General features: G+C 46.3%; 1 protein-coding gene across 2 annotated transcripts in view; it reads left to right on the forward strand.

The window, feature by feature from the left end:
- The window catches only part of LOC129830670 (uncharacterized protein KIAA1522 homolog), a 100,869-nt gene that overhangs the window by 26,097 nt on the left and 47,907 nt on the right, over positions 1-26,865 (forward strand). The window lies entirely within an intron of this gene.

Consider the following 26,865-nt stretch of genomic DNA (forward strand, 5'->3'; position numbering starts at 1 on the left):
ATCCATGATATTGTGTCATAGTTGAAGTTACTGACGGTGATGTGTGTGTGTATCTGTGTAAATATATTGTGTGTTTATATACACTACATGACCAAAAGTATGTGGACAACTGCTCAGCCAACATCTCATTCTAAAATCATTGGCATTAATATGGAGTTGGTCACCCCTTTGCTGCTATAACAGCCTCCACTCTTCTGGGAAGGCTTTCCACTAGATGTTGGAACATTGCTGCAGGGACTTGCTTCCATTCAGCCATAATAGAATAAGTAAGGTTGGGCACTGATGTTGGGGGATTAGGCCTGGCTTGCAGTCGCCGTTCCAATTCATCCCAAAGGTTTTCTATGGGGTTGAGGTCAGGGCTCTGTGAAGGCCAGTCAAGTTCTTCCACACTGATCTCGACAAACCATTTCTGTGTAAGGACCCTTCTTTCGTGCACTGGGTCATTGTCATGTTGAAACAAGAAAAGGTATTCCCCAAACTGTTGCCACAAAGTTGGAAGCACAGAATCGTCTAGAATGTCCTTGTATGCTACAGTGCTAAGATTTCCCTTCACTGGAACTAAGGGGCCTAGCCTTAACAATGAAAAACAGCTACAGACCATTATTCCTCCACCAACAAACTTTAAAGTTGGCACTATGCATTGGGGTAGGTAGAGTTCTCCTGGCATCTGCCCAAACCCATATTTGTCCGTCGGACTGCCAGATGGTAAAACACGATTCATCACTCCAGAGAACGTGTTTCCACTGCTCCAGAGTGCAATGGCAGCGAGCTTTACACCACTCTAGGTGACGCTTGGCATTGTGCATGGTGATCTTAGGCTTGTGTGCAGCTGCTTGGCTATGGAAACCCATTTCATGAAGCTCCCGACAAACAGTTATTGTGCTGAGTGTTGCAACCGAGGAGAGAGGGGCAGTTTGTAACTCGGTAGTGAGTGTTGCAATTTATATTTATATATCCTAACAATAAGACATTAAAAAACTGTAATATCTTATGTTTCACTGATTTGTGATTGAACGACGACATTAATAACATACAGCTGGCGGGTTATACACTCTAACAGCAGGACAGAACAGCAGCCTCTTGTAAGACACGGGGTGGCAGGTTATACACTCCATCGGCAGGACAGAACAGCAGCCTCTGGTAAGACACTGGGTGGGGGCCTATGGATATTTGTAAACAACAGCTGGTGCACGATATCTAAGGAAGTCTCGAGGTTTTGCTCACCTGAGGTAGAGTATCTCATGATAAGCTGTAGCCCACACTATCTACCTAGAGAGTTTTCATTTGTATTTTACATACTGTAGCTGTCTACATACCACCACAGACCGATGCTGGCACAAAAACCGCACTCAGTGAGCTGTAGACCGCCATAAGAAAACAGGACAATGCTCATCCAGAGGCGGTGTTCCTAGTGGCCGGGGACTTTAATGTAGGGAAACTTAAATCAGCTGCACCTAAATTCTATCAGCATGTTAAATGTGTAACCAGAGGGAAAAAACTCTAGACCACCTTTACTCCACACACAGAGATGTGTACAAAGCTCTCCCTTACCCTCCATTTGGCAAATCTGACCATAATTCTATCCTCCTGATTCCTGCTTACAACCAAAAATTAAAGCAGGAAGCACCAGTGACTCAGTCTATAAAAAAGTGGTCAGATGAAGCAGATGCTAAACTACAGGACTGTTTTTCTAGCACAGACTGGAATATGACCTGGGATTCTTTAGATGGCATTGAGGAGTACACCACATCATTCACTGGCTTCATCAATAAGTACATCGACAACGTTGTCCCACAGTGACTGTACGTACATACCTCAACCAGAAACCGTGTCTTCACTGACATTTTAAACCGCTCCCTGTCTAAGTCTGTAATACCAACATGTTTCAAGCAGACCACCATAGTCCCTGTGCCCAAGAACACTAAGGTAACCTGCCTAAATGACTACCAACCCGTAGCATTCACGTCTGTAGCCATGAAATGCTTTGAAAGGCTGGTCATGGCTCACATAACCATTATCCCAGAAACCCTTGACCCACTCCAATTTGCATACCACCCCAAAAGATCCACAGATTAGGCAATCTCTATTGCAATCCACACTGCCCTTTCACACCTGGACAAAAGGAACACCTATGTGAGAATGCTATTCATTGACTACAGCTCAGCGTTCAACACCATAGTGCCCTCAAAGCTCATCACTAAGCTAAGGACCCTGGGACTAAACACCTCCCTCTGCAACTGGATCCTGGACTTCCTGACAGGCCGCCCCCAGGTGGTAAGGGTAGGTAACAGCACATCCGTCACACTGATCCTCAACACAGGGGCCCTTCAGGGGTGCGTGCTCAGTCCCCTCCTGTACTCCCTGTTTACTCATGACCACACGGCCAGGCACAACTCCAGCACCATCATTAAGTTTGCCAATGACACAACAGTGGTAGGCCTGATCATTGACAACGATGAGACAGCCTATAGGGAGAAGGTCAGAGACCTGACCGTGTAGTGCAAGGACAACACCCTCTTCCTCAATGTGATCAAGACAAAGGAGATGATTGTGGACTACAGGAAAAGGAGGACCGAGCACGCCCCCATTCTCATCGACGGGGCTGCAGTGGAGCAGGTTGTGATCTTCAAGTTCCTTGGTGTCCACATCACCAACAAACTAACATGGTCCAAGCACACCAAGACAGTCATGAAGAGGGCACGACAAAACGTTTTGGCATGGGTCCTCAGATCCTCAAAAGGTTTTACAGCTGCCCCATCGAGAGCATCCTGACGGGATGCATCACCACCTGGTATGGCAACTTCTCGGCCTCCGACCGTAAGACACTACAGAGGGTAGTGCTTACACCCAGTACATCACTGGGGCCAAGCTTCCTGCCATCCAGGACCTCTATACCAGGCGGTGTCAGAAGAATGCCCTAAGAATTGTCAACGACTCCAGCTACCTATAGGCTGTTCTCTCTGCTACTGCACGGAAAGCGGTACCAGAGCGCCAAGAGGTCCAAGAGGCTTCTAAACAGAGCCATAAGACTCCAGAACATCTAATCAAATGGCTAACCAGACTATTTGCATTGCCCCGCCCCCTCCTCTTCTACGCTGCTGCTACTCTCTTTTACTATGTATCTATAGTCACTTTAATAACTCTACCTACATGTACAGCGGCTTGCGAAAATATTAATCCCCCTTCACATTTTTCCTATTTTGTTGCCTTACAACCTGGAATTAAAATTGATTTTTGGGGGGTTTGTATCATTTGATTTACACAACATGCAACATACAATTTCAACATATTCTAAAGGAAAAAAATATATATTGTAGAAAATGTTGTGTTTTACCCCCTTTTTCTCCCAATTTCAATTACGATCTTGTCTCAACACTTTGAAGATGCAAAATATTTTTTTTGTGGGACAAACAAGAAGTAAGACAAAATAACAGAAACCTTGAAAACTATTCACCCCCCAAAGTCAATACTTTGTAGAGCCACCTTTTGCAGCAATTACAGATACAAGCTGCAAGTCTCTTGGGGTATTTCTCTATAAACTTGGAACATCTAGCCACTGGGGTTTTTGCCCATTCTTCAAGGCAAAACTGCTCCAGCTCCATCAAGTTGGATGGGTTCCGCTGGTGTACAGCAATCTTTAAGTCATACCACAGATTCTCAATTGGATTGAGGTCTGGGCTTTGACGAGGCCATCCTAAGACATTTAAATGTTTCCCCTTAAACCACTCGAGTGTTGCTTTATTAGTATGCTTAGGGTCATTGTCCTGCTGGAAGGTGAACGTCCATCCCAGTCTCAAATCTCTGGAAGACTGAAGCATGTTTCCCTCAATCATTTCTCTGTATTTAGCACCATTCATCATTCCTTCAATTCTGACCAGTTTCCCAGGCCCTGCCGATGAAAAACATCCCCACAGCATGATGCTGCCACCACCATTTTTCACTGTGGGGATGGTCTTCTCGGGGTGATGAGAGGTGTTGAGTTTGCGCCAGACATAGCATTTTCCTTGATGGCCAAAAAGCTACATTTTTGTCTCATCTGACAAGAGTACCTTCTTCCATATGTTTGATGAGTCTCCCACATGCCTTTTGGCGAACACCAAACGTGTTTGCTTAATTTCTTCTTTAAGCAATGGCTTTTTTTCTGGCCACTCTTCCATGAAGCCCAGCTCTGTGGAGTGTACAGCTTAGTGGTCCTATGGACAGATACTCCAATCTCCACTGTGGAGCTTTGCAGCTCCTTCAGGGTTATAGTTGATCTCTTTGTTGCCTCTCTGATTAATGCCCTCCTTTGCCTGGTCCGTGAGTTCTGGTGGGCGGTGCTTTCTTGGCAGGTTTGTTGTGATGCATATTCTTTCATTTTTTTTTTAAATAATGGATTTAATGGTGCTCTGTGGGATGTTCAAAGTTTTTTATATTTTTTTATAACCCAACCCTGATCTGTATTTCTCCACATCTTTGTCCCTGACCTGTTTGGAGAGCTCCTTGGTCTTCATAGTGCCGCTTGCTTGGTGGTGCCCCTTGCTTAGTGGTGTTGCAGACTCTGGGGCCTTTCAGAACAGGTGTATATATACTGAGATCATGTGACAGATCATGTGACACTTAGATTGCACACAGGTGGATGTTATTTAACTAATTATGTGACTTCTGAAGGTAATTGTTTGCACCAGATCTTATTTAGGGGCTTCATAGCAAAGGGGGTGAATACATATGCACGCACCACTTTTCCGTAGTAATTTTTTGTTGTTGAAACAAGTCATTTTTTTCATTTCACTTCACCAATTTGGACTGTTTTGTGTTTGTCAATTGCATGAAATCCGAATAAATTCCATTTAAAACCTCTTCAGGGTCAGACTCTTTTTTTCAATTTTCACCTAAAATGATATACCCAAATCTAACTGCCTGTAACTCAGGCCCTGAAGCAAGGATATGCATATTCTTGGTACCATTTGAAAGGAAACACGTTGAAGTTTGTGGGAATGTGAAAGGAATGTAGTAGAATATAACACATTAGATCTGGTAAAAGATAATACGAATAAAAAACGAACCGTTCTATTGTATTTTTTTAGTACCATCATCTTTGAAATGAAGAGAAAGGCCATCATGTATTGTTCCAGCCCAGCTGTAATTTAGATTTTGGCCAATAGATGGAAGCAGTGTAGTTGCAACGTTTTAGACTGATCCAATGAAGCATTGCATTTCTGTTCAAAATGTTGTATCAAGACTGCCCAAATGTGCCTAATTGGTTTATTAATAGCTTTTCATGTTCAAAACTGTGCACTCTCCTCAAACAATAGCATGGTATTATTTCACTGTAATAGCTACTGTAAATTGGACAGTGCAGTTAGATTAACAAGAATTTAAGCTTTCTGCCAATATTAGATATGTCTATGTCCTGGAAAATGTTCTCGTTACTTACAACCTCAAGCTAATCGCATTAGCCTACGTTAGCTCAACGTCACGCAGGGGACCCAATTACAGGTTGTAATACAACAAAATAGGAAAAACGCCAAGGAAGATGAATACTTTTGCAAGGCACTGTACATATTAACTCAATTACCTGCACTAACCGGTGCCCCCGCACATTGACTCTGTACCGGTACCCCCCTGTATATAACCCCGCTATTGTTATTTACTGCTGCTCTTTAATTATTTGTTATTCTTACCTCTTACTTTTTGGGGGGGTATTTTCTTAAAACTGCATTGTTGATTAAGGGCTTCTAAGTAAGCATTTCACTGTAAGGTCTACACCTTTTGTATTCGGCACATGTGACAAACAAAATGTGATTTGATTTGATCAACCAAGGGAGTTTATTTAATTCTCTCATACAGTAAGCCTTAGAGCTGGGGGTAATCAACCAGGGTATTACGAATATTACTTACAACAACAGAACAATAGAAAATTGTATGACATAGCTACAGTAGAAAAGAGGATGACATTGTCGTTTAATGACGTCAACTTTATTTCTCTACTCCTCATCCTCACTGGGCCCCATTACATCAGTTTACATCTCTTCCAATTATACTGTGGGGAGGTCAACATTATGAAAAACTATCTACCAAATCTATTCATTTTAAATGTTGACCATTCACCTGATGATAAGATGTGATTATTATTTTTTGATAACGTATGACGGGGGTCCCTGGGTCGCCAGTTTGCCTGGTAGGGGGTCCCTGGGTCACCGGTTTGTCTGGGAGGGGGTCCCTGAGTCGTCGGTTTGCTGGGAGGGGGTCCCTGGGTAGCCGGTTTGCCTGGGAGGGGGTCCCTGGGTAGCTGGTTGGCTTGGGAGGGGGTCCCTGGGTAGCTGGTTGGCCTGGGAGGGGGTCCCTGGGTCACCAGTTTATCTGGGAGGGGGTCCCTGGTTAGCTGTTTGGCCTGGGAGGGGATCCCTGGGTCACCAGTTTATCTGGGAGGGGGTCCCTGGTTAGCTGTTTGGCCTGGGAGGGGGTTCCTGGGTAGCTGGTTGGCCTGGGAGGGGGTCCCTGGGTAGCTGGTTGGCCTGGGAGGGGGTCCCTGAGTCGTCGGTTTGCTGGGAGGGGGTCCCTGGTTAGCTGGTTGGCCTGGGAGGGGGTCCCTGAGTCGTCGGTTTGCTGGGAGGGGGTCCCTGGGTAGCCGGATTGCCTGGGAGGGGGTCCCTGGGTAGCTGGTTGGCCTGGGAGGGAGTCCCTGAGTTGCCGGTTTGCTGGGAGGGGGTCCCTGGGTAGCTGGTTGGCCTGGGAGGGAGTCCCTGAGTTGCCGGTTTGCTGGGAGGGGGTCCCTGGGTAGCTGGTTGGCCTGGGAGGGGGTCCCTGGGTAGCTGGTTGGCCTGGGAGGGGGTCCCTGGGTCTCTGGTTTGCTGGGAGGGGGTCCCTGGGTCGTCGGTTTTTCTGGGGGTGGGTCCCTGGGTCGCCGGTTTGCCTGGGAGGGGGTCCCTGGCAAGGAAAGGTTGAAGACCCCTGCCTTAGAGGATTCCGATATTCCAATGCTGACTCTACCTTAGTCAGCTCTGAGGTCACTGCTTATTGGTCTAGTGTGTCTAAGAAAGGGAAAACACTGAGTTTGCTCCAAGTATCAGACTTCAATGTTCTGGTGGGTTATTTCTCATGCAGACAGATATATCAGACTGTTCTGGTGGGTTTGTTTCTCATGCAGACAGATATATCAGACTGTTCTGGTGGGCTGTTTCTCATGCAGACAGATATATCAGACTGTTCTGGTGGGTTTGTTTCTCATGCAGACAGATGTATCAGACAGATGCACTCTGTGTTTTAGTTCTTTACGTCACATGTGAGGGTGTGTGTGTGTGTGTGTGTGTGTGTGTGTGTGTGTGTGTGTGTGTGTGTGTGTGTGTGTGTGTGTGTGTGTGTGTGTGTGTGTGTGTGTGTGTGTGTGTGTGTGTGTGGGTGGGTTTACCTTGTAGCCTAGGTGTGTCTATCTGGAGTGGAAAACTGTGCTAAATATGCCCCTGTGCTGATAAGTTTAATGCGAACCCTCTGAATACTCTTTCCCCGTAGATAAACCCCAAATACATTCACCTTCCACAACACTGCACTTTTCACAACCTTTCCGTTGAACCAGTAAACCTTTCCGTTCTGATGTACAGATGTAGGAACTTCATTTGATCACTCTTTTTTTTTGCTGAGAATGAAGCTTGTAGGGTATTCAAAGTTTAAAAAGGCTTCTAAAGTTTTTTAAATTTCCCTTAACAAAAACTGCATCAACCCCTACAAAAAAAAAATCCATTCATTCATCACATAATAGTTCACATTTCCTTCTGCTGCAAAGATTATTTTCCAGCTGCAGCAAATTGGCTCAAATGAAGATCCTACATCTGTATGTAGGAGAGTCTCTCTCCATGTGTAATGAATCCATTTATTTTAAGACCCAATGTTTTCCTGGAATGTTTTTACATTATTCAACCTCTGATGGAATGTCTTGTCTGTTGAGCCAGGGTGCTGATGGTTTCCATGGTAATAAATCAACTTTGAACTCAGTTTTTTTTTTACCATATAGGGCTATCTTCTGTATACCACCCCTACCTTGTCACAACACAACTGATTGGCTCAAACGCATTAAAGAAAGAAAGAAATTCCACATGCCAAGAGTGTGCAAAGCTGTCATCAAGGCAAAGGGTGGCTACTTTGAAGAATCTCAAATATAAAATATAGTTTAATTTGTTTAACACCTTTTTGGTTACTACATGATTCCATATGTGTTATTTCATAGTTACGATGTATTCACTTCTTTTCTGCAATGTAGAAAATACTAAATCAAATAATGAAATACCCTTGAATGAGTAGGTGTGTCCAAACTTTTGACTGGTACTGTACATATGGCTTTGTTTACTAATAATACTCATGTGATGTCGTCTTGCCTGGAGGCCAACACAGGCTTGAGTTGTAAATTTAAACCAGGTGTCACCATTATGGTACATTGGATCATTTAATCAACACATAGTGATCCCACATATCCTCCATGTTCTATCTACAGTATTGTCAGTACAGTTGATGAGTATCTTATATTTTGAGTACCTTATCTTATGAGTATCTTATCTTATGAGTATCTTACCTCTCCTTACCTCTTCCACAGTCCTGTGTCTTTATGGACCTAGCGTGCTGACATCATGTCCTGTGTCTTTATGGACCTAGAGTCCTGACATCCTGTCCTGTGTCTTTACGGATCTAGAGTCCTGACATCCAGTCCTGTGTCTTTATGGACCAAGAGTCCTGACATCCTGTCCTGTGTCTTTATGGACCAAGAGTCCTGACATCCTGTCCTGTGTCTTTATGGACCAAGAGTCCTGGCATCCTGTCCTGTGTCTTTATGGACCTAGAGTCCTGACATCCTGTCCTGTGTCTTTATGGATCTAGAGTCCTGGCATCCTGTCCTGTGTCTTTATGGACTTAGAGTCCTGGCATCCTGTCCTGTGTCTTTATGGACCTAGAGTCCTGGCATCCTGTCCTGTGTCTTTATGGACCTAGAGTCCTGACATCCTGTCCTGTGTCTTTATGGACCTAGAGTCCTGACATCCTGTCCTGTGTCTTTATGGATCTAGAGTCCTGACATCCTGTCCTGTGTCTTTATGGACCTAGAGTCCTGACATCCTGTCCTGTGTCTTTATGGACCTAGAGTCCTGGCATCCTGTCCTGTGTCTTTATGGACCTAGAGTCCTGGCATCCTGTCCTGTGTCTTTATGGACCTAGAGTCCTGGCATCCTGTCCTGTGTCTTTATGGACCTAGAGTCCTGACATCCTGTCCTGTGTCTTTATGGACCTAGAGTCCTGGCATCCTGTCCTGTGTCTTTATGGACCTAGAGTCCTGGCATCCTGTCCTGTGTCTTTATGGACCTAGAGTCCTGGCATCCTGTCCTGTGTCTTTATGGACCTAGAGTCCTGGCATCCTGTCCTGTGTCTTTATGGACCTAGAGTCCTGACATCCTGTCCTGTGTCTTTATGGACCTAGAGTCCTGACATCCTGTCCTGTGTCTTTATGGACCTAGAGTCCTGACATCCTGTCCTGTGTCTTTATGGACCTAGAGTCCTGACATCCTGTCCTGTGTCTGTATGGACCTAGAGTCCTGACATCCTGTCCTGTGTCTTTATGGACTTAGAGTCCTGGCATCCTGTCCTGTGTCTTTATGGACCTAGAGTCCTGACATCCTGTCCTGTGTCTTTATGGACCTAGAGTCCTGACATCCTGTCCTGTGTCTTTATGGACCTAGAGTCCTGGCATCCTGTCCTGTGTCTTTATGGACCTAGAGTCCTGGCATCCTGCCCTGTGTCTTTATGGACCTAGAGTCCTGACATCCTGTCCTGTGTCTTTATGGACCTAGAGTCCTGGCATCCTGTCCTGTGTCTTTATGGACCTAGAGTCCTGGCATCCTGTCCTGTGTCTTTATGGACCTAGAGTCCTGGCATCCTGTCCTGTGTCTTTATGGACCTAGAGTCCTGACATCCTGTCCTGTGTCTTTATGGACCTAGAGTCCTGACATCCTGTCCTGTGTCTTTATGGACCTAGAGTCCTGGCATCCTGTCCTGTGTCTGTATGGACCTAGAGTCCTGGCATCCTGTCCTGTGTCTTTATGGACCTAGAGTCCTGACATCCTGTCCTGTGTCTTTATGGACCTAGAGTCCTGACATCCTGTCCTGTGTCTTTCTGGACCTAGAGTCCTGACATCCTGTCCTGTGTCTTTATGGACCTAGAGTCCTGGCATCCTGTCCTGTGTCTTTATGGACCTAGAGTCCTGGCATCCTGCCCTGTGTCTTTATGGACCTAGAGTCCTGACATCCTGTCCTGTGTCTTTATGGACCTAGAGTCCTGGCATCCTGTCCTGTGTCTTTATGGACCTAGAGTCCTGGCATCCTGTCCTGTGTCTTTATGGACCTAGAGTCCTGGCATCCTGTCCTGTGTCTTTATGGACCTAGAGTCCTGACATCCTGTCCTGTGTCTTTATGGACCTAGAGTCCTGACATCCTGTCCTGTGTCTTTATGGACCTAGAGTCCTGGCATCCTGTCCTGTGTCTTTATGGACTTAGAGTCCTGGCATCCTGTCCTGTGTCTTTATGGACCTAGAGTCCTGACATCCTGTCCTGTGTCTTTATGGACCTAGAGTCCTGACATCCTGTCCTGTGTCTTTCTGGACCTAGAGTCCTGGCATCCTGTCCTGTGTCTAACACTGTGTTGTTTAAATAGATTTGATTAAAGAGGAGAAGCTTTTGTTTACGATGGAGACTTTGTTCATTGGCTGTGGCTAAAGGGATTTTATTTTGGGAGAGAAAATGTGCTTATTATGGTTTTAGTTAAGTTTCACAGCGAGATGGCATTGCTTAGTACAATGGTACTCGATGCAGTTGGCTACACAGACACGTGTATTCACACACATGCTCGGCTGTCTCAGGACCTGGACGACTTGCCTTAGTAGAAGGAACCATGAATTCTGCTCTGTATCAGAGAATCCTACAGGAGAATGTCAGGCCATCTGTTTGTGAGCTGAAGCTGAATCACAGCTGGGTCATGCAGCAAGACAATGATCCAAAACACACAATTAAGTCTACATGAAAATGGCTAAAAAGCAATACATTTGAAGTTTTGGAATGGCCTAGTCAAAGTCCAGACCTAATCCCAATTGAGATGTTGTGGCAGGACTTGAAACTAGCAGTTCATATTTGAAAACCCACAAAATGTCACCGAGTTAAAGCAGTTCCGCATGGAAGAGTTGGCCAGAATTGCTCCACAGCGAAGTGAGAGACTGATCAACAACTACAGGAAGTGGTTGGTTGGAGTCATTGCAGCTAAAGGTGGACTGGTCAACAACTACAGGAAGTGGTTGGTTGGAGTCATTACAGCTAAAGGTGGACTGGTCAACAACTACAGGAAGTGGTTGGTTGGAGTCATTGCAGCTAAAGGTGGACTGGTCAACAACTACAGGAAGTGGTTGGTTGGAGTCATTGCAGCTAAAGGTGGACTGGTCAACAACTACAGGAAGTGGTTGGTTGGAGTCATTGCAGCTAAAGGTGGACTGGTCAACAACTACAGGAAGTGGTTGGTTGGAGTCATTGTAGCTAAAGGTGGACTGGTCAACAACTACAGGAAGTGGTTGGTTGGAGTCATTGTAGCTAAAGGTGGACTGGTCAACAACTACAGGAAGTGGTTGGTTGGAGTCATTGTAGCTAAAGGTGGACTGGTCAACAACTACAGGAAGTGGTTGGTTGGAGTCATTACAGCTAAAGGTGGACTGGTCAACAACTACAGGAAGTGGTTGGTTGGAGTCATTGCAGCTAAAGGTGGACTGGTCAACAACTACAGGAAGTGGTTGGTTGGAGTCATTGCAGCTAAAGGTGGACTGGTCAACAACTACAGGAAGTGGTTGGTTGGAGTCATTGCAGCTAAAGGTGGACTGGTCAACAACTACAGGAAGTGGTTGGTTGGAGTCATTGTAGCTAAAGGTGGACTGGTCAACAACTACAGGAAGTGGTTGGTTGGAGTCATTACAGCTAAAGGTGGACTGGTCAACAACTACAGGAAGTGGTTGGTTGGAGTCATTGCAGCTAAAGGTGGACTGGTCAACAACTACAGGAAGTGGTTGGTTGGAGTCATTGCAGCTAAAGGTGGACTGGTCAACAACTACAGGAAGTGGTTGGTTGGAGTCATTGTAGCTAAAGGTGGACTGGTCAACAACTACAGGAAGTGGTTGGTTGGAGTCATTGTAGCTAAAGGTGGACTGGTCAACAACTACAGGAAGTGGTTGGTTGGAGTCATTACAGCTAAAGGTGGACTGGTCAACAACTACAGGAAGTGGTTGGTTGGAGTCATTGCAGCTAAAGGTGGACTGGTCAACAACTACAGGAAGTGGTTGGTTGGAGTCATTGCAGCTAAAGGTGGACTGGTCAACAACTACAGGAAGTGGTTGGTTGGAGTCATTGTAGCTAAAGGTGGACTGGTCAACAACTACAGGAAGTGGTTGGTTGGAGTCATTGCAGCTAATGGTGGACTGGTCAACAACTACAGGAAGTGGTTGGTTGGAGTCATTGCAGCTAAAGGTGACACAACCAGTTGTTGAGTGTAAAGGGGGGAAATTACTTTTTAACACAGGAGAAATGTTGTATAACTTTGTTTATGAAATGAAGGAAATAAGTATGTAATTGTGTTATTTGTTCACACAGGTTCCCTTTATCCAATATTAGGTTTTCAATCAAACTTTATTTGTCACATGCGCTGAAAACAACAAGTATAGACTTTACCGTGAAATGCTTACTTACAAGCCCTTAAACAACAGTGCAGTTCAAGAAGAGTTAAGAAAATATTTACCAAGTAGACTAAAGTAAAAAGTAATAATAAAAAGTAACACAATAAGAATAACAATAACAAGGCTATATACAAGGCCAGTACAGAGTCAATGTGGAGGTTATATACAGGGGTACCGGTACAGAGTCAATGTGGAGGTTATATACAGGGGTACCGGTACAGAGTCAATGTGGAGGCTATATACAGGGTGTTACGGTACAGAGTCAATGTGGAGGCTATATACAGGGGGTACCGGTACAGAGTCAATGTGGAGGTTATATACAGGGGTACCGGTACAGAGTCAATGTGGAGGCTATATACAGGGTGTTACGGTACAGAGTCAATGTGGAGGCTATATACAGGGTGTTACGGTACAGAGTCAATGTGGAGGCTATATACAGGGGGTACCGGTACAGAGTCAATGTGGAGGCTATATACAGGGGGTACCGGTACAGAGTCAATGTGGAGGCTATATACAGGGGCACCGGTACAGAGTCAATGTGGAGGCTATATACAGGGGTACCGGTACAGAGTCAGTGTGAAGGCTATATACAGGGGGCACCGGTACCGGGTCAGTGTGGAGGCTTTATACAGGGGGTACCAGTACAGAGTCAATGTGGAGGCTATATACAGGGGGCACCGGTACAGAGTCAATGTGGAGGCTATATACAGGGGGTACCGGTACCGAGTCAATGTGGAGGCTATATACAGGGGGCACCGGTACCGAGTCAATGTGGAGGCTATATACAGGGTGTTACGGTACAGAGTCAATGTTGAGGCTATATACAGGGGGTACCAATACCGAGTCAATGTGGAGGCTATATACAGGGGGCACCAGTACCGAGTCAATGTGGAGGCTATATACAGGGGGCACCGGTACAGAGTCAATGTGGAGACTATATACAGGGGGCACTGGTACCGAGTCAGTTTGGAGGCTATATACAGGGGGCACCGGTACCGAGTCAGTGTGGAGACTATATACAGGGGGCACCGGTACCGAGTCAGTGTGCGGGGGTACAGGTTAGTTGAGGAAATCTGTACATGTAGGTGGGAGTGAAGTGACTATGCATAGATAATAAACAGCGAGTAGAAGCAGGGTACATGAGGGGGGGGTGGAAGTGTAAATTGTCCGGTTACAATTTTTATGAATTGTTCGGCAGTCTTATTACTTGGGGGGCAGAAGCTGTTGAGGAGCCTTTTGGTCCTAGACGTGGTGCTCCGGTACTGCTTGCCGTGCGGTAGCAGAGAAAACAGTCTATAACTTGGGTGACTGGAGTCTCTGACAATTTTATGGGCTGACACCACCTCCTTGATGGCGGGAAGCTTGGCCCCAGTGATGTACTGGGCCGTTCGCATCTCCCTCTGTAGCGCCTGCCGAGCAGTTGCCATACCAGGCGATGATGCAACCGCTCAGGATGGTACAGTTGTAAAAACTTTTGAGGATCTGGGGGCCATCAGGGGGCCCATGCCATCTGGGGGCCCATGCCATCTGGGGTCCGTGCCATCTGGGGGTCTGTGCCATCTGGGGGCCCATGCCATCTGGGGGCCCATGTCATCTAGGGGCCCATGCCATTTGAGGGCCCATACCTTCTGGGGGCCCATGCCATCTGGGGGCCCGTGCCATCTGGAGGCCCATGTCATCTGGGGGTCCGTGCCATCTGGGGGTCTGTGCCATCTGGGGGCCCATGTCATCTGGGGGCCCGTGCCATCTGGAGGCCCATGTCATCTGGGGGTCCGTGCCATCTGGGGGCCCATGTCATCTGGGGCCCCATGCCATCTGGGGGTCCATGCCATCTGGGGGCCCATGCCATCTGAAAAAGCAGAGAACATTTTTAAAGGGGGCAAATACTTTTTCACAGCACTGTATACACATATGCTCACACACACCTCTCTCCTCTCTCTCTCTCACTTACCTCTCATGGGCCATCTGGGGGCCCATGTCTCTCTCTCTCTCTCTCTCTGTCTCTCTCTGTCTCTCTCTTCTCTCTCCTCTCTCCTCTCTCTCCTCTCTCCTCTCTCTCCTCTCTCCTCTCTCCTCTCTCTCACTTACCTCTCCTCTCTTCTCTCCTCTCTCACTTACCTCTCTCTCTCTCTCTGGTTTCCAGTAAATGGATATAAAGTGCTCATCCTTCCTTCCTCTGTCTCTCAGTCGTGTTTGTTGTGTGTATATGAGTGAGTGAGTGAGTGAGTGAGTGAGTGTGTGTGTGTGTATATGAGTGAGTGAGTGAGTGAGTGAGTGTGTGTGCTGCCCATCCCAGGAACACAGACATGGTCTGTTCATAGCTAATGTGTATGGCATGATTCTGATGAGCAACAATCAAATGAACTTACAGTCCTGGATTTACCCTGAAAGCAGAGCGTCAGGACAAATTCAAATGGGGCTAAACTTCCTGATCAGGCCTCGTTTTTCGGCTCGGTCATTAAGAAATGGGGGGGTGTTAATGTGGGTGTCTCTTGTGTGTTTGCACGTGGCAAGCGTTTGCACATTCACTCTGCCAAAACAGTACACAGTTTCAGTAACTCCCCCTTCTTGAAACAATCTAACCAGGTCTTGAGTCTTAAAGTCTCCTATGCTAGCTAGTCCTAGTCCATTTGATAGCCTCTCTCTGGGGGCTAGTTAGGGACCGTCAGTAAATTGTAAATTGCACAATATTTTCATGTTGCTGATCTTGTAGTTGTCTCATTAAATGTTTGTAAGTGAATTTCTACAATTTATAGTTGGTTTGAGGTTTTTAAGTCAGAAATTTGGAGCTTAAATATATTGTCACATGTGCGTTGTGTAATTTACAGATGGTCCCTAACTAGCCCCATAGGGATGTTGAATGTCAAACCAAATTGCCCATGGGCGTTGCGATTGGGTCGATGCTGCGCTTCGGATTGATGATAACTTGGGTGGTACCTGCTGTGGGCTTGTGGGTAAGATTGAAATAAACCCATGGCAAGCAAAACTGTTAGAGAAAACTGTCATCTCACAAACATGTTTTAGCCGAGACTGACTTTATGATTAAAATGATCCTATTTTACACTTTATGGTCTATTTTGACACGAAAGTAAATGTTTCTGAGTCATAGCGATGACACATAGGGCGTTTTCAAAATGAAAATAGCTTTTTTAGGTGCAGTTGCTCTTTACGAACTTGGTGTTTTCACCCCTTTGCCTTGTCCTCACTTCTCAATAAACACATGTGAGTCAGAGTCATGTTGACAAACAGCACATTGAAACCTAGACCGTGTAATATCGTCTCCTGCTGTATAACGTTCTTCCTCTGAACTCGATCACCAAGCGTCTCGTGACGAGATGTATCCATGAGAAAACAAGCTGAAAAGATAAAATAAGAACAAGAGACGATTGTTTGTGCTTTAATTCATTTCTGGGGGGGGTTGTTGTTCCAGGAAATGTAAAGAGCCTAGAGTTCGAAATTATAGAACAGCCATTCCCATTCAAAGGGAACCATTTCCATTCTATTTTATTGTAATTCTATGGTTGAGACCAGACTGTGGAATTACGTGGTTCTGAGGTTCTCTTGGTGACCTCATAATGAAAATGAACTGAAAATTCACTCTTCATTGGAGAAATTAGTTTTTCAGTGTTTTTCAGTTGCTTTTCAGAATTGACTTACATCCATATTGACGTCATTGAAGATGTCAGAGGCAATCAGATAGCAGGTGTGAGAATATGTTCAAAGAAATTTAAATATGTTCAAAATAAATACACAACTCAGAGGACGAGAGGTCAATAAAGTAACAACGATCAATGGAAATAGTGTTTTTTCTGTAACAGGGGATTAATGATCAATGGGTACTTGTTATTTGGCCATTGGCCCAGTTTTATTGCAAGGAATTCTAATTGGTCAACCACAGGCTAGGGCTGGGTTATAAAACTACATCCTGTCCCTTTGTTCACTGGAGAGAATCACTGGAGAGAATCACTGGAGAGAATCACTGAAGAGAATCACTGAGGACAGGGGAGAATGAACATGTACCTCTCAGCATAACGTCTCCTCTTTGAATAAACCAATTTTTCTCCTCCTGATTTGCTTTGGGGTCTGTGTTATTGGAGAGTAACGTCAACTGCTAACACAGGTGACACGCCTGTCTGTAATCCTTCTGACATCTTTCAAACAATCTGTCAAGATGTCATTGTAAACTGACAACAATCTTGTATGACCATCTACGAGAGTGAAATTAGTCATTTAACCACAAGATAAACAAAAACATGGCCGGAAAACATCCGTTTTCAATGATGGACAAAGCCGATCGTCAGTAGATTGAGCATTCAGTAGGGTGAACTGTTCAGAACTCTGAAACCAGAAATGTACGACACAGAAAGGACACTGTTCCTCACTTCATGATTTAGTAAGGACACTGCTCCCCACTTCATGATATAGAAAGGACACTGCTCCCCACTTCATGCTATAGAAAGGACACTGCTCCCCACTTCATGATATAGTAAGGACACTGCTCCCCACTTCATGATATAGTAAGGACACTGCTCCCCACTTCATGCTATAGAAAGGACACTGCTCCCCACTTCATGATATAGAAAGGACACTGCTCCCCACTTCATGCTATAGTAAGGACACTGCTCCCCACTTCATGATATAGTAAGGACACTGCTCCCCACTTCATGCTATAGTAAGGACACTGCTCCCCACTTCATGATATAGAAAGCACACCGCTCCCCACTTCATGATATAGAAAGGACACTGCTCCCCACTTCATGATATAGAAAGGACACTGCTCCCCACTTCATGCTATAGAAAGGACACTGCTCCCCACTTCATGATATAGAAAGGACACTGCTCCCCACTTCATGCTATAGAAAGGACACTGCTCCCCACTTCATGATATAGAAAGGACACTGCTCCCCACTTCATGATATAGAAAGGACACTGCTCCCCACTTCATAATATAGAAAGGACACTGCTCCCCACTTCATGATATAGAAAGGACACTGCTCCCCACTTCATGCTATAGAAAGGACACTGCTCCCCACTTCATGATATAGTAAGGACACTGCTCCCCACTTCATGATATAGAACGGACACTGCTCCCCACTTCATAATATAGAAAGGACACTGCTCCCCACTTCATGATATAGAAAGGACACTGCTCACCACTTCATGACAAGGTCGTCAAGGTTCTCATTAGCAGCTTGGAGAATGTCCTTGTATATTATGCTCTCCCATCAGGAGGCTTTGGCTTTGCAGGACCAACCCTGCCAGGCAGGCTCAGAGTCTAGAAGGGGCCATGCTGCTCTAGTAGGTCTCTGACCACATTCATCTTTATGATTTGGCTGCTTATAGGCTTCTTGCATTAGGCCCATAACACAGATAAGGACTTCTCCTTCGTGTATGGGTCTCTCAGGTGGGTGTCTAGGGTATAAGATTGGGGACCGTTCCATCATGATAGGACAAAAATGAAATACATTGTATTTATAATTTATTTTAAAATGTATATTCCATATCTGCACACAATTGAAAGTTCTCTCTGTCAGAAGCTCTGCTCACAAACACACCTGGGCTCTGGGATTTACAATCGCTATCCCTTTTTCACACACTTAACTCCACACTTTTCCAAACACAGAAACACACACACCCTTCCATCACAATGCACACACACACCGTTCCATCACAATACACACACCCCACCTTCAATCGCAATACACACACCCCACCTTCCATCGCAATACACACACACCCCACCTTCCATCACAATACACACACACCCCACCTTCCATCACAATACACACACACACCCTTCCATCACAATACACACACCACCTTACATCACAATACACACACCCCACCTTCCATCACAATACACACACCCCACCTTCCATCACAATACACACACCACCTTACATCACAATACACACACCCCACCTTCCATCACAATACACACACACCCCACCTTCCATCACAATACACACACCACCTTACATCACAATACACACACCCCACCTTCAATCGCAATACACACACCCCACCTTCCATCGCAATACACACACACCCTTCCATCACAATACACACACACCCCACCTTCCATCACAATACACACACCCCACCTTCCATCACAATACACACACACCCCACCTTCCATCACAATACACACCCCACCTTCCATCACAATACACACACCCCACCTTCCATCACAATACACACACACCCCACCTTCCATCACAATACACACACCACCTTACATCACAATACACACACCCCACCTTCAATCGCAATACACACACCCCACCTTCCATCGCAATACACACACACCCTTCCATCACAATACACACACCACCTTCCATCACAATACACACACCACCTTACATCACAATACACACACCCCACCTTCCATCACAATACACACACCCCACCTTCCATCACAATACACACACACCCCACCTTCCATCACAATACACACACCACCTTCCATCACAATACACACACCACACCTTCCATCACAATACACACACACCCCACCTTCCATCACAATACACACCCCACCTTCCATCACAATACACACACACACCCTTCCATCACAATACACACACCACCTTACATCACAATACACACACCACCTTACATCACAATACACACACCCCACCTTCCATCACAATACACACACCCCACCTTCCATCACAATACACACACCCCACCTTCCATCACAATACACACACCCCACCTTCCATTACAATACACACACCCCCTTACATCACAATACACACACCACCTTACATCACAATACACACACACACCCTTCCATCACAATACACACACCCCACCTTCCATCACAATACACACACCACCTTCCATCACAATACACACACCCCACCTTCCATCACAATACACACACACCACCTTCCATCACAATACACACACCATACCCACATTCAACTTATTAAGAACACATTGTCACATCTCAAGAGGGTAAATAAAAAAAAACATTATAGCAAGTACCAAAAAAATTAACAGTGTTGATCGTAACAGGGTTGACTGTAACAGGGTTGACCGTAACAGGGTTGACTGTAACAGGGTTGACCGTAACAGGGTTGTCTGTAACAGGGTTGTCTGTAACAGGATTGTCTGTAACAGGGTTGTCTGTAACAGGGTTGACTGTAGGAGGGTTGACTGTAACATGGTTGACTGTAACAGGGTTGACCATAACATGGTTGACCATAACAGGGTTGACCATAACATGGTTGACTGTAACAGGGTTGCCTGTAACAGGGTTGACCATAACAGGGTTGACCATAACAGGGTTGACCGTAACAGGGTTGACTGTAACAGGGTTGACCGTAGCGGGGTTGACCGTAACAGGGTTGACCGTAACAGGGTTGACTGTACCATGGTTGACTGTAACAGGGTTGACTGTAACAGGGTTGACCGTAACAGGGTTGACCGTAACATGGTTGACCATAACAGGGTTGACCATAACAGGGTTGACAATTTCATCTTAAATCAGCCATGAATCCACTTGTGGACAAACAGGCAGACACGCAGGCAGACAGGCAGGAAGACAGGCAGGCAGACAAGCAGGAAGACAGGCAGGAAGACAAGCAGGAAGACAGGCAGGAAGACAGGCAGGAAGACAAGCAGGAAGACAGGCAGGAAGACAGGCAGGAAGACAAGCAGGAAGACAGGCAGGAAGACAGGCAGGAAGACAGGCAGGAAGACAGGCAGGCAGACAAGCAGGAAGACAGACAGGAAGACAGGCAGGAAGACAGGCAGGAAGACAGGCAGGAAGACAAGCAGGAAGACAGGCAGGTAAACAGGCAAGAAGACATACAGGCAGACAGGCAGGCAGACAAGCAGGCAGGAAGACAGACAGACAGGCAGGAAGACAGGCAGGCAGGAAGCCAGACAGACTGGCAGGAAGACAGGCAGGACGACAGACAGGAAGACAGACAGACTGGAATACAGGCGGGAAGACAGGCAGGAAGGCAGACAGGGAGACAGACAGGAAGACAGGCAGGAAGACATGCAGGACGACAGACAGGAAGACAGACAGACAGGAAGACAGGCAGGAAGACAGACAGGAAGACAGACAGGAAGACAGACAGGCAGGGAAGACAAACAGGCAGGCAGGCAGGCAGACAAGCAGGAAGACAGGCAGGTAAACAGGCAGGAAGACAGGCAGGCAGACAAGCAGGAAGACAGACAGGTAAACAGGCAGGAAGACAGGCAGGAAGACAGGCAAGAAGACAGACAGGCAGGCAGACAAGCATGCAGGAAGACAGACAGACAGACAGGCAGGAAGACAGGCAGGCAGGAAGACAGACAGACTGGCAGGAAGACAGGCAGGACGACAGACAGGAAGACAGGCAGGAAGTACCATAAATGAGAGCATTAAGAGGTTTAAGTCGAGACCTGGGGGGCTTTAGGCCTGGCTTGTCCTGCTGGATGTCTGGGGAGGAAAACTATAGGAAGCATAGCTACCACTCATCAACTCATCAATCATCATCAACCCTATTACAATGCCTTGCTTGCATTACTGACAAAGTGGTAGTCTAGTAGTCTAGCTTCCAGTCTGTCTGACTCTGTCTTTATCCCTCTCGCTTTCTGTATGTCTCTGTTTCAATCGTTCACTTTCCTTCTTACTCTTTCTCATTATGTTTCTATACTTAATACCACTTCACAGTGTCCTAAAACAGAATGTCTGTCATTATGTTTCTATATTTAATACCACTTCACAGTGTCCTGAAACACAATGTCTGTATATTTAATACCACTTCACAGTGTCCTAAAACAGAATGTCTGTCATTATGTTCCTATATTTAATACCACTTCACAGTGTCCTTAAACACAATGTCTGCCATTATGTTCCTATATTTAATACCACTTCACAGTGTCCTTAAACACAATGTCTGTCATTATGTTACTATATTTAATACCACTTCACAGTGTCCTAAAACAGAATGTCTGTCATTATGTTACTATACTTAATACCACTTCACAGTGTCCTAAAACAGAATGTCTGTCATTATGTTACTATATTTAATACCACTTCACAGTGTCCTGAAACACAATGTCTGTCATTATGTTACTATATTTAATACCACTTCACAGTGTCCTGAAACAGAATGTCTGTCATTATGTTACTGTCCCATGTCTTCCAGGAACAAACATCATCCATAACGGTGTGATTCTATGTCCTCAGCCACTAGATATAAACACCATGTTGACGAAGCGCTGCCCATCTCATCAACTCTATTAAGTCAATCAATGCGTGATGTCATACACATTAGCTAAAGTAATGTTTATTTTTGTTGCCATGTGAGACTCCAGAGAAAGTGGCCAATAGAGGTGATTTGTGCTAGCACGTCTGGCCTCCTACTGGCATCCCTCCCTGGTTAATTAATACCACCCTTACCCCAGCTAGCCTGTCCCTTGTTAATACTCTACTGGTTAATACTTTACTGGGGGGAGAGGAGAGAGAGGGGGAGAGAGAGAGAGAGAGGGGGGGGGGGAGAGAAAGAGAGAGAGAGAGAAAGACAGAGAGAGAGAGAGAGAGAGGGGGGGGAGAGAAAGAGAGAGAGAGAGAGAGAGAGAGAGAGAGAGAGAGAGAGAGAGAGAGAGAGAGAGAGACACAGAGACACAGAGACACAGAGACACAGAGAGAGACACAGAGAGAGACACAGAGGAGTGACTCATACCTAAAACCCAAACCTAGATCCAGTGATGTGTATAGATTAGGGCTGTGTTGCCGCCACATGAGACGTGACTGTAGTCAAGTTCTACTAGACCGGTGAGTATCTGATGTTGAATAGCCTAGTAATGGGGCATTTATTTTATATTTTCATCATTAACAGGCTGACACATTACCTTTTAGTTACAGAATATCTCACCACATTGCGTTTCCATCTCCTCCTCTCTCTCCTTCATTTATTTATCAAGCACACAGAGAGGGGCTATCAACGGTTTAATGAAATAGGTTTTCTTTGTGAAAACATTGATGTTCCAGAACAGATTTCACTTGGTTTCCCAAATGAAACACAGGGTAGGAGATGGGATACAGAGTACTGGGTAGCTGCATGAACAGGGTTGGAGAGCCCATGGCATACAGAGTACTGGGTGGCTGCAGAAACAGGGTTGGAGAGCCCATGGCATACAGAGTACTGTGTAGGAACAGGGTTGGAAAGCCCACGGCATACAGAGTACTGGGTAGCTGCAGGAACAGGGTAGGAGAGACCATGGCATACAGAGTACTGGGTAGGAACAGGGTTGGAGAGCCCACGGCATACAGAGTACTGGGTAGCTGCAGGAACAGGGTAGGAGAGACCATGGCATACAGAGTACTGGGTAGGAACAGGGTTGGAGAGCCCACGGCATACAGAGTACTGGGTAGGAACAGGGTAGGAGAGACCATGGCATACAGAGTACTGGGTAGCTGCAGGAACAGGGTTGGAGAGCCCATGGCATACAGAGTACTGGGTAGGAACAGGGTTAGGGAGAGACCATGGCATACAGGGTACTGGGTAGGAACAGGGTAGGAGCGACCATGGCATACAGAGTACTGGGTAGCTGCAGGAACAGGGTTGGAGAGCCCATGGCATACAGAGTACTGGGCAGGAACAGGGTAGGAGAGACCATGGCATACAGAGTACTGGGTAGCTGCAGGAACAGGGTTGGAGAGCCCATGGCATACAGAGTACTGGGTAGAGGCAGGAACAGGGTTGGAGAGACCATGGCATACAGAGTACTGGGTAGCTGCAGGAATAGGGTTGGAGAGGCCATGGCATACAGAGTACTGGGCAGGAACAGGGTAGGAGAGACCATGGCATACAGAGTACTGGGTAGCTGCAGGAACAGGGTTGGAGAGCCCATGGCATACAGAGTACTGGGTAGCTGCAGGAACAGGGTTGGAGAGGCCATGGCATGCAGAGTACTGGGTAGGAACAGGGTTGGAGAGACCATGGCATACAGGGTACTGGGTAGGAACAGGGTTGGAGAGGCCATGGCATACAGAGTACTGGGCAGGAACAGGGTAGGAGAGACCATGGCATACAGAGTACTGGGTAGCTGCAGGAACAGGGTAGGAGAGACCATGGCATACAGAGTACTGGGTAGGAACAGGGTAGGAGAGACCATGGCATACAGGGTACTGGGTAGAGGCAGGAACAGGGTTGGAGAGCCCATGGCATACAGAGTACTGGGCAGGAACAGGGTTGGAGAGCCCATGGCATACAGAGTACTGGGCAGGAACAGGGTTGGAGAGCCCACGGCATACAGAGTACTGGGTAGGAACAGGGTTGGAGAGACCATGGCATACAGAGTACTGGGTAGCTGCAGGAACAGGGTTGGAGAGGCCATGGCATACAGAGTACTGGGTAGCTGCAGGAACAGGGTTGGAGAGGCCATGGCATACAGAGTACTGGGTAGGAACAGGGTAGGAGCGACCATGGCATACAGGGTACTGGGTAGCTGCAGGAACAGGGTTGGAGAGCCCATGGCATACAGAGTACTGGGTAGGAACAGGGTTGGAGAGACCATGGCATGCAGAGTACTGGGCAGGAACAGGGTTGGAGAGACCATGGCATACAGGGTACTGGGCAGGAACAGGAACAGGGTTGGAGAGACCATGGCATACAGAGTACTGGGTAGGAACAGGGTTGGAGAGACCATGGCATGCAGAGTACTGGGCAGGAACAGGGTTGGAGAGACCATGGCATACAGAGTACTGGGCAGGAACAGGGTTGGAGAGCCCATGGCATACAGAGTACTGGGTAGCTGCAGGAACAAGGTTGGAGAGCCCATGGCATACAGAGTTAGGGAGGCTTATCACCTGACGGACAGCGAGAGAGGCTTCGTGCTTCTCAAACAGTGGATGATGTGTGGAGTGAAATAAGTGTTTTAATAAGCCCAGACATTTCTGTAGCAGTCCTGTGTGAAAGCAGAGTTTTAATGGCTGCCACTAAAATGGCTGCCACTAAAATGGCTGCCACTAAAATGGCTGCCACTAAAATGGCTGCCACTAAAATGGCTGCCACTAAAATGGCTGCCACTAAAATGGCTGCCACTAAAATGGCTGCCACTAAAAACAAATCCCAGCTTTCTACTGCGTGTATTTCTCAGCTTCTCATGTTAAGCGCATGCTCTGCTGTAACATCGGAGCAGCCGACCCGGCATGATTGAAAAGAAAACGAACGGACGGGAAAGTGGCTATTGGAGTGCATTCAAGAACAGAGGGCATGGTTTGTTTTTGGAGGGGGGGGGGACTTTTTTAAAACCTCAACGTCCCTATAGTAGCATCATGCTTGTTGTGCATCATTCGATTTAGAATACATTCTACGGTGTGTATCTTTCACAACTCAAGTTTTGCCAAATAAATCCTGATTCTAACGTATAAGACGTGTTTCAAATAGTGCCTTTTACACTCAACGTAGCCACTTCATATGCACACTCAGTGCCATAGGGCTCTGGTCGAAAGTAGTGCACTATATAGGGAATAGGGTTCCATAGGGTCCTGGTCAAAAGTAGTGCACTATTAAGGGAATAGGGGGCCATAGAGCTCTGGTCTAAAGTAGTGCACTATGTAGGGAATAGGGGTCTGGTCTAAAGTAGTGCACTATGTAGAGAATAGGGGGCCATTTCAGACACAGACAAGTTCTCTTTATTTACAGTTGGCTGCACATCACATGATACTGTAACCGACCAATTTACGACAAGTTGTGACAATAAAATAAAGGATATTCTCAGAAAGTGAGTGTGAAAACTGTTTACTCTGGGCGCACACATATATATATAGATATATATCATCATAGCATTATATCTACTGCATGTTGGAGAAGACGTATCTATTATCCCTCTGTTGGCCCATACAGAATCAGTTACAGGAGCATGGCCCATACAGATTCAGTTACAGGAGCATGGCCCATACAGAATCAGTTACAGGAGCATGGCCCATACAGAATCAGTTACAGGAGTATGGCCCATACAGAATCAGAGTTACAGGAGCATGACCATACAGAATCAGTTACAGGAGCATGGCCCATACAGAATGAGTTACAGGAGTAAGGCCCATACAGAATCAGAGTTACAGGAGTATGGCCCATACAGAATCAGTTACAGGAGTATGGCCCATACAGAATCAGTTACAGGAGTATGGCCCATACAGAATCAGAGTTACAGGAGTATGGCCACTACAGGTCCACAGTTACAGGAGCATGGCCCATACAGATTCAGTTACAGGAGCATGGCCCATACAGAATCAGTTACAGGAGCATGGCCCATACAGAATCAGTTACAGGAGCATGGCCCATACAGAATCAGTTACAGGAGCATGGCCCATACAGAATCACAGTTACAGCAGTATGGCCACTACAGGTCCACAGTTACAGGAGCAAGGCCCATACAGAATCACAGTTACAGGAGCTGGCCCATACAGAATCAGTTACAGGAGTATAGCCCATACAGAATCAGTTCCAAGAGTATGGCCCATACAGGATCAGTTACAGGAGTATGGCCCATACAGGATCACAGTTACAGGAGCATGGCCCATACAGGATCACAGTTACAGGAGTATGGCCCATACAGGTTCACAGTTACAGGCGCACGGCCCATACAGAATCAGAGTTACAGGAGTATGGCCCATACAGGTTCACAGTTACAGGAGCATGGCCCATACAGGTTCACAGTTAAAGGAATATGGCCCTTACAGAATCAGTTACAGGAGTATGGCCCATACAGAATCAGTTACAGGAGCATGGCCCATACAGAATCATAGTTACAGTAGTATGGCCCACACATAATCAGAGTTACAGGAGCATGGCCCATACAGAATCAGAGTTACAGGAGCATGGCCAATACAGAATCAGTTACAGGAGTATGGCCCATACAGGTTCACAGTTATAGGAGCATGGCCCATACCAGAATCACAGTTACAGGAGCTGTAAAACACAAAATCAGTTACAGGAGTATGGCCCATAAAGGATCAGTTACAGGAGTATGGCCCATACAGAATCAGTTACAGGAGCATGGCCCATACAGAATCACAGTTACAGCAGTATGGCCACTACAGGTCCACAGTTACAGGAGCAAGGGCCATACAGAATCACAGTTACAGGATCTGGCCCATACAGAATCAGTTACAGGAGTATGGCCCATACAG

The sequence above is a fragment of the Salvelinus fontinalis genome, chromosome 32 (assembly GCF_029448725.1).
Source record: "Salvelinus fontinalis isolate EN_2023a chromosome 32, ASM2944872v1, whole genome shotgun sequence".
Taxonomy (NCBI): domain Eukaryota; kingdom Metazoa; phylum Chordata; class Actinopteri; order Salmoniformes; family Salmonidae; genus Salvelinus; species Salvelinus fontinalis.